Source organism: Parasteatoda tepidariorum, chromosome 8 (assembly GCF_982258835.1).
Source record: "Parasteatoda tepidariorum strain Cologne lab strain chromosome 8, Ptep-v5.0, whole genome shotgun sequence".
NCBI lineage: Eukaryota > Metazoa > Arthropoda > Arachnida > Araneae > Theridiidae > Parasteatoda > Parasteatoda tepidariorum.
The window spans coordinates 32,368,835-32,383,947 of record NC_141762.1 but is presented as its reverse complement, the minus strand read 5'-3'; positions in this window follow the sequence as shown (position 1 = coordinate 32,383,947).

Here is a 15,113-nt window from a genome sequence, read left to right as displayed (position 1 = left end):
TATGGTTTGAAATTTTTTATCGTATTGAATTAAAATATAATTCAAATTTTCTTCGCTCATAAAGTTCTATGTCATTATTACATAGAGAAAAAAAAATTCTTTTTGAATTACCATACTGCAGGGGATGACATTTCTGGTAAAAATCATAATTCTGGAGAATGCAATCAAAATCTGCACTATTTAAACTATTAATTTGGTAATTTTTCCCTGCATTTGGTAACTTTTTGCCGGAATTTCTGATTTTCAAAATTATAGTTCTTATCACGACACATTTAGTAAAAAATGCAAAACTAAAAAGTAAATATGACCAAATAAATAGTATTTATGTCATACTCTAAGGTTTCTTGATAAAAATACCACATATTACCCCATTTACCAAATTTTATCATATATTACGAAATTATATTTTATTGTAAATTTAAATAAAATCATAACCAAAATGCTTCGGTTCCTAACTTTTTGGTGTTCCTATTAGTACAGAAACACGGTAAATTTTACCATTCAGTTTTGACCATATTTTATTTCGCAGTGTATCGTGCTTCTTAAACTTGATTTCACAATACCATAGTTCAACTTAAACAGAAACATGATTCAATTTAGCACCTTATTACAGCAAATTTATATTACCTTTTGGTTCGAGATATCAAAATTATGGTTAAAGCCAAACAGATTTTTTATAGCGCAAAAATAGTTTTCATACTAGTTAAAGTTTGATACTTTAGTTAAATGAAGCTATCTATAGTATACTCATAATTCTCTTCTAGATTATAATTCTCATAATTCTCTTCTAGATTTATAAAGTTTAAAGCAAAAATAAACTATAATGCATAGATGAACATCAGCCCAAAGCTGACACACTGAGAAAAAAAATTATAGTCAAAACTACAAGAATATGATAAAATTTAACATGTTTCTGGCTCAATGGGAAGACCAAAAGGTAATTTTTATTCGATTCATCGATACTTCGATAATTTTTATCGAAGCACTTTTGCTATGATTTTGGTAAAATTGAAAATGAAATATGGTTATATACTGTGTGGTAAAATTTTGTAAATGCGGTAAAATTTCTCAATTTTTTAATGGTACTCAGTGCATGGCACACAAGTCATTTTCCCATTAAATTTACTTTTCCGTTTGTATTTTTTACTAAATGTGTAGTAATAAGAACTGTAATTTTGAAACCAGAATTTTTAATAAACCATTAAAATGTGAACGGCAAAACAACCAAATGAATTTTTTAAATACCGTATATTTTGAGTTTTTATCAGAAATGTTCTTACCATACAATACGGTAAGTTTACCAGAAATTTTTCTCGAAGCAGTGACTATTCCATATTTTTACAAATTTTATAAGTATTCAATATGTGGACAATTGGTCCTCACAAATATTTATTCTCAGCAATAAACATTTGCCACGCTTCTAAAATACACTTATAATTAGCATGAAAATGTATCATGAGCTTAAGTCTGGAAAATATGATGGCCACAGTAGAAGAGGAATAATAGTTTAAGCTGCATGGCCAATCCTGAGATACGGTGAATTTTGGTTGAGATCATTTCTTTTCCGATATCTGCTTTCAATGAATTGTGTATTCTTTTGCGTAAGGATTTACATTATAAGAAGCTACGTTTTTTTTAATTAATGATCTGAACTGAGAATCAAGAATTCACAATCGAATGCATGAGGGACCGGTTAGAAAGACATGACTGGTTGCTATATTTAGTGAAAAGATTAGTTTTGCTGTTATCATTTAGTATTATAATTGGTAGAAGCAATTGTATATATAAGAAAATTTTAAAATTAGAAATATAATTAAAACCTGATGGAATTAACGTAAAGGCTCTCTACAGAATGCATTCCATTACGACAAAGGTATTAATTTATAATAAAAATTACTTTTTATAATGCTCCAATACCTCTAAAAACGAAATAACCATGTAATTGTAAATCAATTTAGAATGAAAGTAGAAAAAAAAAAGTCAATAAACTTACCGCTATAAGGTAAAATAAAAAAATGAGTTAAAAAAGGATGAAAGAAGAAAAAGTAAAGTAAACTAAAAAGTAAAAAAATTAAGTTTGTGTTTTTAGCTGACATTGTATAAAATAATTGGTAAAAATATAGCAATTGAAATTTCTGTGCTGCCACCTATGAAAAAAAAACACTTTAAGAAAAATATTTTAAAAAACTTTACAGACATAAATCCAGAATAAGATAAAGAGTTTATAAAAATCAAAAAAGCATAATATTTAGTAAAAGCCATTCAAAAAAATTTTAATAGCTGAAAAAAACGTTAAATTGTATTTAAAACCATAAAAGAAAAACATATAAATAAAGATAACATACGTAGAAAGCCGTTTAAAGACTTCAATTTTCATTTATACATTCCTTCATAGCAGTCAGTAAAATCTACACACGTTATTTGTACACGCGTTATCGGTAATAATAAATTATTTATAATTTTGTTAAATTTGACTTAAAACAATGAAGAAGAAAAATTATTAATAATTAGATCTGTTTAAAAATTATCAGTCTCCCTTGAAACACATTTTCCCCTAGTATTTTTTCTGTAAAATCTAAGGACTTGATTAGTAATTATATTTAAAAAAACCTTCATAGCTAAGAAAGAATTAAAATCGATACACTTATTAAATGGAAAGTTAAAATCATCTCTCTTGTCAAAAAGTTTAAAGGAAATTGGTTCATCTTCATTAATTTTCGACTTGAGTATGTTTTTTAAGCTAGTTTTCTTAAAATTTTGAACATTAGTTTTGTTAAGTATTATTTCATTTGGATAAATTTGTGCAGCTAAAAATCACAATAATCAAAATTAATGGCCGTAAGTTCATCAATAAACCTGAGAATGAAGTAATTTGTAGGTAGATTAAAACTATCAAATGACTTAACGAGTCTATATTCTTGGAGAAAAAGTATAATATTGAAAACATTAATACTAAAATTATTGCTTACAGGTATGCCATAAATTTGTTAAATAAGATATTCATTAAATAGTATATAATTGAGTTAAAATGATTAAGCTAATATGAATAGGTTAATATAATTAAGTTAATATAATTACATTAGTATAATTACATTAATATAATTACGTTAATATGATTACGATAATATGATTAGGTTAATGTAATTAGGTTAACCTTATTGGAAGGCGAACGCTCTATATCCTGAGGCGCCGCTACTCCATTTATGATATTAGTTATTCATAACTAATTCATAGGCCTGGATAGTCTGGTTGGTAGGGCATAGGGCGCATGTCAAAGATATCGTGAGTTCTGTTCCCGCATGTCGAATACTCCCCGTGTAGTAAATGGTGACTGGTACGCGTTAAATCAATTGGGACACAAAGTGTTCCCATAACAAATCGTACCTCTAGAGGTAATGAATTGAAGATTGATCGCTCTCTGGTTCAGGTCAAAATTTATGAATGAATCTAGCCCTATAAACGAGCTGTGAAGTACGTGCGTCTGAATTCGTGTTCTTGGACATAGATGGCGCCACTGAAGAACAAGAAGCGCACCCTCTGCCTTAAATTCGCTTCGTTTTTACCCAGCAAGCTTGATAGTATTGACAAGTGGTATTCGAAACAATAATAACAGCATAACTAATACATAAATCAAAAATCAGATCAATACTAACTAGCTCTTTTGACAACAACACCCTAAAAAAAGATGCATATACAAAGTCACGGCATCTCAATCATCCTTACTTAAAAATTTAATGTGCGTGCTCAAAACAAAATGATAAAATCTGAGAGTAACAATTTCCTCCAAGCACAGCTTTACTCTCATTTATCAAAAGAAACATAACTCTAAAAAAAAATTTCTTTTCCAGACAACGCTTCCCCCTCAAAACACTCAGTGATTTTTTTTTTTTTTAAGTCATTATAATTTGTTGTTTGAGGGAGAAAGTGAAAATATTGAAGCTTGTTTTTCAGTAACACGCCATTGAAGATGCCGTGCCCTCAAAATTAAACTCATACATCATTTGCTGTTTAAAAGGAAATTCATCTTGAAATGAAAAAAATTACAGGGAAATATTTTTTCCGTTAACTTTACTTTCCTGTCATTTTGATTGGATTACAATAAAGCCTCGATAACAAAAGCCAACAACAACATTTTTTTTCTGAAACTTTCGTAAGCATTTATTATTTAAATTTTGTAATGTTGAATTAAAATATTAACACACTTAATGATCTAATTTTTAAAACATTCCATTCATACTTTAAGAAATAAAAAATTAACCAGATTTTGCCGATTAAGTTGTTAATTACCAATCCTAATCAGTTAACAGACATTTCAACGGACTTATCATCATCTTGTTTTCTTGAAACAGATATTACAGATTAAATTGCGAATTACCAATCCCAGTCAGTTAAAAGACGACATTTCAACGGACATAACATGATCTTGCTTTCTTGAAACGATATTACAGATTAAATTGCGAATTACCAATCCGAGTCAGTTAAAAGACGACATTTCAACGGACATATCATGATCTTGTTTTCTTAAAACAGATATTACAGATTAAATTGTGAATTACAACTTCCAGTCAGTTAAAAGACGACATTTCAACGGACATATCATGATCTTGTTTTCATGAAGCAGATATTACAGATTAAATTGTGAATTACCAATCCTAGTCAGTTAAAAGACGACATTTCAATGGACATATAATGATCTTGTTTTCTTAAAACAGATATTACAGATTAAATTGTGAATTACAATTTCCAGTCAGTTAAAAAACGAAATTTCAACGGACATATCATGATCTTGTTTTCATGAAGCAGATATTACAGATTAAATTGTGAATTACCAATCCTAGTCAGTTAAAAGACGACATTTCAATGGACATATCTTGATCTTGTTTTCTTAAAACAGATATTACAGATTAAATTGTGAATTACCAATCCCAGTCAGTTAAAAGATGACATTTCAACGGACATATCATGATCTTGTTTTCTTAAAACAGATATTACAGATTAAATTGTGAATTACAATTTCCAGTCAGTTAAAAGACGACATTTCAACGGACATATCATGATCTTGTTTTCAGGAAGCAGATATTACAGATTAAATTGTGAATTACCAATCCTAGTCAGTTAAAAGACGACATTTCAATGGACATATCTTGATCTTGTTTTCTTAAAACAGATATTACAGATTAAATTGTGAATTACAATTTCCAGTCAGTTAAAAGACGACATTTCAACGGACATATCATGATCTTGTTTTCAGGAAGCAGATATTACAGATTAAATTGTGAATTACCAATCCTAGTCAGTTAAAAGACGACATTTCAATGGACGTATAATGATCTTGTTTTCTTAAAACATATATTACAGATTAAATTGTGAATTACAATTTCCAGTCAGTTAAAAGACGACATTTCAACGGACATATCATGATCTTGTTTTCTTAAAACAGATATTACAGATTAAATTGTGAATTACAATTTTAAGTCAGTTAAAAGACGACATTTCAACGGACATATCATGATCTTGTTTTCATGAAACAGATATTACAGATTAAATTGTGAATTACCAATCCTAGTCAGTTAAAAGACGACATTTCAATGGACATATCTTGATCTTGTTTTCTTAAAACAGATATTACAGATCAAATTGTGAATTACCAATCCCAGTCAGTTAAAAGACGATATTTCAACGGACATATCATGATCTTGTTTTCTTAAAACAGATATTACAGATTAAATTGTCAATTACAATTTCCAGTCAGTTAAAAGACGACATTTCAACGGACATATCATGATCTTGTTTTCATGAAGCAGATATTACAGATTAAATTGTGAATTACCAATCCTAGTCAGTTAAAAGACGACATTTCAATGGACATATAATGATCTTGTTTTCATGAAGCAGATATTACAGATTAAATTGTGAATTACAATTTCCAGTCAGTTAAAAGACGACATTTCAACGGGCATATCATGATCTTGTTTTCATGAAACAGATATTACAGATTAAATTGTGAATTACCAATCCTAGTCAGTTAAAAGACGACATTTCAATGGACATATCATGATCTTGTTTTCTTAAAACAGATATTACAGATTAAATTGTGAATTACCAATCCCAGTCAGTTAAAAGACGACATTTCAACAAACATATCATGATCTTGCTTTCTTGAAACAGATATTACAGATTAAATTGTGAATTACCAATCCTAGTCAGTCAAAAGACGGCATTTCAATGAGCATATCGTGATCTTGTTTTCTTACTAATCATATTTCATTCAAACATTTAATTTAACTTTTATAAATTTCTCTTTTATTATTTGTGCTACGTAATCAAACTGTGACTATTGTCACTTGTTCAAATTGCGTAATCAAACTGTTATTATTGTCCAATGTGCAAATTACGTATTCGAACTGCCACTGTTGTCACTTGTTAAAATTTCGTATTCAAACTCTGTCGATTTTGACTTGTTCAATTTAACACCTTTTAACTAAGATATAAAAAATATAATACCTATACCCTCTTTGCTCAATATTCTTGCATAATAAATTTTTTTAATGAAATAGAACTTGCAGATTCAAATTCAAAAACACCAAATTTAAATTTATAATGAAATTCATTTCATTCATTTTTTTTTCCTGTTTAACTCTTTTTTACGCCAATTTAGCTCTTTTATCGTTATTGTTGTTTTTCTTCAATTTTGTTTCAAGAATCTTTATCTCATTAAGATTCTAGGTTTAAAAAAATTATTTAAAAAATCCATATAAAAACGTAAATTTGAAGATTTATCTGGAAGAACGGTATACGGCACTCCTATAAATTTGTTGAACTTATTGCAATAAAAACCCATCCGAAAACAGCAGTAAAGAACATTTTGATTTAAAAATGTCACTTTTTGTGAAAGTGCAGCGTGAACGAGTTTAAATGATGCATCATTAAAACTCGTATGATGCATCATTTTACCTGTCTATATCTCGTATGATGCATCATTTTACTCGTCTCATCGAACTAAATTTATAATTTAGTTCGATTTTCTATTAAATATTTGCGTATAGTTTTTCATTCTACTATTTACATCGCTCTTAACATACAAGCAGAAGTTATTTTACGAACTAAGATTAAGTGCAGGTGTTTTTTTTATTAGCAATTTAATTTTTAATAATAAACATAATATTACATGCATTAACTAAACTTGTATAAAAAAAAATAGATATAAATTTCTACAATTATTAACTCTAGTTTTTCCGATGTAACCATGCAAATTTTTAAAAAAAATATTATTACTAAAAAAGATTTAGTATATTTTAATAATCTGAACTCTTATTCATATTCTTTTGAGAGAGAAATCTATCAGCTTCCTTAAATTTTTTAAGAAAAAATGTATTATGAATTATTTTCTAAATGCGTAACATAAACAGAAAATATAATTAAAACCATGAGCACATAGAAGTATCAAAGCAACTAGCTTCTATTCTTGGAATGAAAATAAACGAATAGTTTCAAAAACAATCTCTTCAAAAAGAATTAATTGGTCTAAGCCCTGATTTCTAAAGAAACACTTCAAAAACAGATAAGAAAAAAATAAATTCTTTGTTTGCGAAGAAAGAAATATCGGAAATCTTTGGAAATTCAGTTACTTCTTACGAGAAACAATCGGTCTAAAGCTACTTCTTTTTGTGAAATAGTGGTATCTATTCTAAAGCTTATACAGTTCTTATAAGAGTTTACAAGAAACTAATAAGTTATAACTTACAAGCTATTGTGATTTTTTTGCAGTTTTTTATATGGAGTTCGACAATTCAAAACTTGTTTAACATTTAAAAATGAGAACTAAAATTATACCTTAACAATCTATATTTATATAAACGATTTATCTTACTTTCCCTTTCTTAAAATCACCACAATAATGAGGAGCTTGTTTTAACTGTTACAAAATAAAACTTCCGTAAAGCTTGTATCTGAGCCATGTATTTCGATCTAAGACTCATATTTTGAATTTACGATCTCTTTCTTGGAAGAACTAAAACAATTGTACAATTTTAAATGGGCAGTTCTACAAGATCAAAACTTGTACTTACGTCAACAGTTCAAAAATAATTAAAACTTATATCTGAACCATATATTTTTTATCGAAAATATATATCTTGAAATTTATGTTCAAAACTTTTAATGGCTAGGCCTAATGAGTTAAAATCGTCTTTAGCATTCGCTGTCCTCAGGACCCTTGAATAAATGGTTCTGGATTTGAAACGAGACGTACACTCAGACACGTATCCTCCACCTAGATACATGAACTCTTCCTTTTATTATTATAAATGAGACTCATCAACCCATTTAAGAAACGAGTGTATCCTCCACCAAGATGCATGAACTCTTCCTTTTATTATTATAAATGAGACTCATTAACCCATTTAAGAAACGAGTGTATCCTCCACCTAGATGCATGAACTCTTTCCTTTATTATTATAAATGAGACTCATCAACCCATTTAAGAAACGAGTGTATCCTCCACCTAGACACATGAACTCTTCCTTTTATTATTATAAATGAGACTCATCAACCCATTTAAGAAACGAGTGTATCCTCCACCTAGATGCATGAACTCTTCCTTTTATTATTATAAATGAGACTCATCCACTCATTTAAGAAACGAGTGTATCCTCCACCTAGATACATGATCTCTTCCTTTTATTATTATAAATGAGACTCATCAACCCATTTAAGAAACGAGTGTATCCTCTACCTAGATACATGAACTCTTCCTTTTATTATTATAAATGAGACTCATCAGCCCATTTAAGAAACGAGTGTATCCTCCACCTAGATGCATGAACTCTTCCTTTTATTATTATAAATGAGACTCATCAGCCCATTTAAGAAACGAGTGTATCCTCCACCTAGATGCATGAACTCTTCCTTTTATTATTATAAATGAGACTCATCAACCCATTTAAGAAGCGAGTGTATCCTCCACCTAGATGCATGAACTCTTCCTTTCATTATTATAAATGAGACTCATCCACACATTTAAGAAACGAGTGTATCCTCCACCTAGATACATGAACTCTTCCTTTTATTATTATAAATGAGACTCATCAACCCATTTAAGAAACGAGTGTATCCTCCACCAAGATGCATGAACTCTTCCTTTTATTATTATAAATGAGACTCATCAACCCATTTAAGAAACGAGTGTATCCTCCACCTAGATGCATGAACTCTTCCTTTTATTATTATAAATGAGACTCATCCACACATTTGAGAAACGAGTGTATCCTCCACCTAGATGCATGAACTCTTCCTTTTATTATTATAAATGAGACTCATCAACCCATTTAAAAAACGAGTGTATCCTCCGCCTAGATGCATGAACTCTTCTTTTTATTATTATAAATGAGACTCATCAACCCATTTAAGAAACGAGTGTATCCTCCACCAAGATGCATGAACTCTTCCTTTTATTATTATAAATGAGACTCATCAACCCATTTAAGAAACGAGTGTATCCTCCACCTAGATACATGAACTCTTCCTTTTATTATTATAAATGAGACTCATCAACCCATTTAAGAAACGAGTGTATCCTCCACCTAGATACATGAACTCTTCCTTTTATTATTATAAATGAGACTCATCAGCCCATTTAAGAAACGAGTGTATCCTCCATCTAGATCATGGGTCGCCAAACTTTTTTGATCATCGACCCCTATATAATTTTTCGAAATCTCCATCGACCCCCATAAAAGTAATTTTCTGTTAATTAAGATAAAACTCTATTAGATACTGTGTTTGTACATTCATTTTATGATTTAAACATTTATTAAAGTAATAGTACATTGTGTAAGAATAGTTTTATGAAAAATATATTAATCTTGAAATTTAAATAGTACCTTAATATTTATTAAATAATAAGTAATTATAAATAAGTAGAAATAATAAGTAAAGTAACTACAGATTTATTGCTTCTTAAGCAATGAGATGAGTGTGCCTGGTGTGTTTTTGCAAGGTTCGCTATATTGGGTTCAAAATTGGTCAATTTTAATTTTAAATCCCCTCGTAACTCCACATTTAATTCATTTCTGTACTTAGTTAAAATTAAAATTACGTGACTGAAATCGGCTTCAACCATATAGGAACTTGGAAAAATATAGGATTGGAAAAATATAGGAAATCTTGGATATAAATATTTTTGCATTATATTTATATTTGTTCGAAATTTACTTATTGTTAAATTTTTAAAAAGCGTCTTTGCTTCAAGATCCGATAATAATTCAGCAAACTCATCTTGCAGGTTGATGTCCACGTTTTTGATGATGAGTTTATTAATTTATGTTCTATAAAGAAACTGATATTAAGTCAATTATAAAAAGAAATCAAAAATTTTACATACTCAATTAGATATGTGTGATTTACGTGTTAAGAACTGTTTTTTCTTTGACCCCCAATCGACCCTTCCGATTCGGATCGACCCCCATTCGACCCCCTGGCTCAGATCGACCCCCACTTTTGTTAAATAGACCCCTGGGGGTCTATATAGACCACTTTGGCGACCTCTGATCTAGATGCATGAACTCTTCCTTTTATTATTTTAAATGAGACTCATTAAACCAATGTAAGAAACTGGCATTTTTTAAAAATAATCACAATTTTCTTATCTTTAAACTAAGGTTTTGGTTTTTTTTCTTATTTTAAAGTATTCTAAATTTGCAATTTTTTTCAGAAAAGCTACAATTGAAATCAAATTATACGCACATTTCGTATATTTGATCACCAAATTAAGTCATTTTATATCTATCAATTTTCCAGCAATCAGATTCAAAACACTTAAAGTTATTTCATAATATAGATTTTAAAAAATTCAGATCCAAAAATTGCAACAACATTATCAGTTACTGTTAACAAATAAATATAAAATAATGACTTACATTCCTATTTATTTGGAAGAAAATATAATGAAATATTACACTCTTTTAATGGTGAATTATGATGAATGAATTTAGTGTTTAACTTGTTACAAATAAATGAATGAATTTACTGTTTTACTGAAAAATAATTATGAATGAATTTACTGTTTAATCCATTAATGAATTTATTGATTTTCTTATTTAAACGTTAAATAAAATATGCCGAATGAATTTTCAGTTTCACTGGAGAATAGAATGTGATTAGTAAATTTACTTCTTAAACGGTACATAAATATTTATTTTTTCGAATTTTAGAGGAGAATAAATTATGAATTAATTTATTGTTTCACTGGGGAATAAAATAGGATGAATTTACTATATTTCAAATTAAGAAATTTTAAAAATTAATTTTTTATAAAGAAAGTTATAGATAAAATATTCTAAAAAAATGTCGACAAAATTTTCACTCCGAATATTTCTTACCACACCACAAATCATACTTTTTTGCATAAAAACAGACTTTACATTTTTATATTTTAAACTGCCTTCCTTAAAAATACTAACAAATTTCTATTTTATACATTTATTTTTCTTTCCAAATAAATTAGCTACATTCTACTTGCAGTTAAAGGATTAAAAAGCTATTTTAGAAACTGTATATTTCACTTTCAGAACAACGTACAAAACTCGATAGCATATATAAAAAAAAGAAGCGTAATAGTAAAAAAATATATATATATCTCCCTTATCTTAAATTACTCTTCTTTTTAAAGACATAGAGGATTTCTTTAAGCAGTTAACAATGGCCATCTAACTTTTTTCTACAGTTGATTTATAAGCTTTTAAAGTGGTGAAAAACTATCCTGTCAGATATTAGAACAGAGCAAATTACGTATTAAATCCGCTCGCCAAATTGGCTGGCTTTAATGTCACCAAGAGCCATCTTCAATCGCTTCATCCTATGATCATTAGCCAAAGTGAAACAAAACGAAATGGTTATTGCGTTCGTTAAAGGTATTAAAAATACTCCCCTGTAGAAATTTAAGGCTTCATATTTTCTGACATGTTACCTTTAGTGGATAGAAAAAAGTTCCGTGAATAATTAAATGCTTTAGAGTCTTCACATTTTATAGCACGATTGTTAACACCTTTGGAGTTTTGTAGCTTTTTAAAGAATTTCCAATTAAATTATTTTTGAACTAATTTCGTGAATCGAAAGTAATTTTCCGCTCTTTAAGTTCATTAGCTTCGTCTCCAAAAAGAATGCGAATTTGAATCTGAATTTGTCTCTTTCTTTAATTATTTCGTTAGAAAAAGAGCAATTTCCGTTCGTATCAATTTATTTTCAGTTTTAGAAAGAAAAGAAGATTAATATGTCCAGTTACAGGGCCAAGAAAATTAAGCCTAGTAATTCGTAACATACAACGTCCAGTGACTGAGTGGTAGCTCTTCGCGATCCCATGCCACAGGTCCTGGGTTCGATCCTCGGGCAGGGCAAGGTAGACTTAGCCTTTCATCCCTTCAATGGGTCAATAAAATGAGTATCAAGAATGCTTGGGGATTAAACACATGGGATTCCGAAATTGAGCTAACCACCCATCCTGAACATCTGCTTCTGCACCCAGAGCACGAGGTCATAAAACCTGAAATAGGTGCTGAAGGCCATGGCCCTCCATGGACTGTAGCACTGAGTTTCGTAATTAGTGGCTTAATAATCTACATCAAGAAAATTTATGAGTCGCCTAACAGAAACAATTATCGTATCACATTAGTCTAAAAATTCAAATACAAGATAAATACCAGTTTTTTGAATTGGATGGGGAGAGTAAATAATCAATAATTGCCAGCTTATAAAGGTCAAAATTTACCAATACTGTATTGGTACCTGTATTAGTATATTTGATACCTATTATAACCCCGCCAATTACCACAGTGCCTGTAGTACCTATTACCAAACTTATTTAAGCAAGTGTATATAATAAAATAGCAAGTTTTCATTGTTCCTCTAAACTCTAAACGAATAAGCAACTTTCCTTAAATTATTTTTTTCTTTTCTGTACATTACCTACTTGCTCTATTTCAATTACCGTTGATTTTAAATTATTTAGTTCGATGGAAACATGTTTAAAAGTAAATAAATTAGTACGTGGCTCCAAATAGCTTTAGAAATACTAATTCGGTGACCTAACCTTCCCATGGCATACACGTTGGTTATTTGGGATTACCTAACATAACAAATAAAAAAATATTTGTATATTAAAAAACTTGGGGGAAATTCCATTTTCGATTAAATAAAACTGTAAGCTTGCAAAATCCCTATCATCGTTTAAATATTTGATAAAACAGTATCATATACAGCTTAGTTTGAGAATGGCTAATGCCGAACTAATTTGGCAAGCTAATTTTTAAATGACTTTCAGGATCTGTACAAAATTGCCTGATGCAGGCACTGTTCAGATTTTAAAACGCAAACACAAGCAATTCCAAAATCCACGCAAACTTTCCGTTTGCTAGTATTGATTGCCATCTTACAGCCAGACCAATTTAGGGTTCACGGTATTGTAATTTTGAACCTAACTCAGAAAACTTTTGAACTTTTCGATGGAGCTAACCCGTATTTGCGTTGAAAGGAGAGGAAAGGAGAGAAACCGCCCTTGGTTAGCCTGACGTTAGGAGACTTAAACCCATGATCAGTCTACCACTGAGGATATTTGTCGTCTGCCCAGTAGTCGGTGCGTCTCCATGATTTAATCTAATAATTATAATTGATAAAAGAATTTGTCTTTTGCTTCACTTAATCTAAACCTTTCAGAATATGAAATCTTTGAATGGATTCGAAACGCATTCCAGATGAGTAAGATTTTATAACGAATTTTAACTTGCATACTTTACGAACTGTAAGAATATCTAACTAAAGTTCTCTGCTTATGTTTCTTTTAATATTATTTCATCGGACTTAATTTATATCACCATTTTCTCATCGTTACCTTGAACCGAGCTTATATCTGAATCCTGCTTTTGAGAAAATAATATTTGCTATCAATCCAACCCAATCAGTTATAAATTATAAAATAGAAGCTGCATAATATACACTCAACTTAGTACATAATATACACACAACTTAGAACATAATATGCACTCAACTTGGAGCGTAATATGCACTCAACTTGGAACAAACTAAATCCAAGCATTTTAAAAAAAATATCTTCGTTAATTAAATTAACGGAAGCATAAGAATTAAAAAAAATTCTCTGTGATTTAATCGTCTCTTACTTTAATTGGTAAAGGAATTTGTCTTTTGCTTCACTTATCCTAAACATTACAGAAAATGAAACCTTTGAATGGATTCAAAACGCGTTACAGATGAACAAGCTTTTTTAACGACTTTAAACTTAACAATGCAACAGTAAGAACATATAACTAAAGTTAAATAGATTTAAAAAGAAAAAAAATACCATTCAATGGAAAGAGCTGACGACTGAGCAGCGTTAAAAACAAAAAAATTATTGTTTTCAATTTCCCCTTCATTCCACGCGTTCCATCGATGGTTCTTTAAATAGCATTTATTTTTTTTCCAAATGCTCAGAATTTACCAATTAAATATCTTGCTTAGATAATGAAAGATAAAATGGCGGAGCATGCGACAGTCATTCTATGACTGAAATCGTGACTGAAAGAAAGCTCAATCAGTGGAAACAATTCACACCCCCAAAACAGAAATTCGAATCAATAAATTTTTTATCTCCATGGAAAGGGGGTTGTTTCATTGGGCGAAAAAGTCTCTTTTGTTTAATTAAGCATGGCCACCCAAGTACCGTAAAATTACCCGTAACCGTCACAACCCTAGGAACATTTACAGCCCCCTGCCGAAAGTTAAATGAAAATACAAGGTTTTCGTTGAAAGGTTCTAAATTCACCATCATTATTATCGCTTCTCTTTCCTTACACTTGCGTTTGTAATGAGTCACGTGACTTTGATTCTGAATTGTTACACACACTACGCGGACATAGCTTTAAAGTTTTAAAGCCAGACATTTTATCCTTTTTTCACTTTTATGTATTGGCGGATGTATTTTCTCCCCACACACACTCTCCTACTCTCGCTCCTTGTTTTAAATTGTAAAACTTTGTAAGGCTATTTTTTCCCCCTGCGTAGCTTTTACTTATAACTCCTCCCCCTCTCACCTTCCTCCACTTACATAGCCGGAAATTAAATGT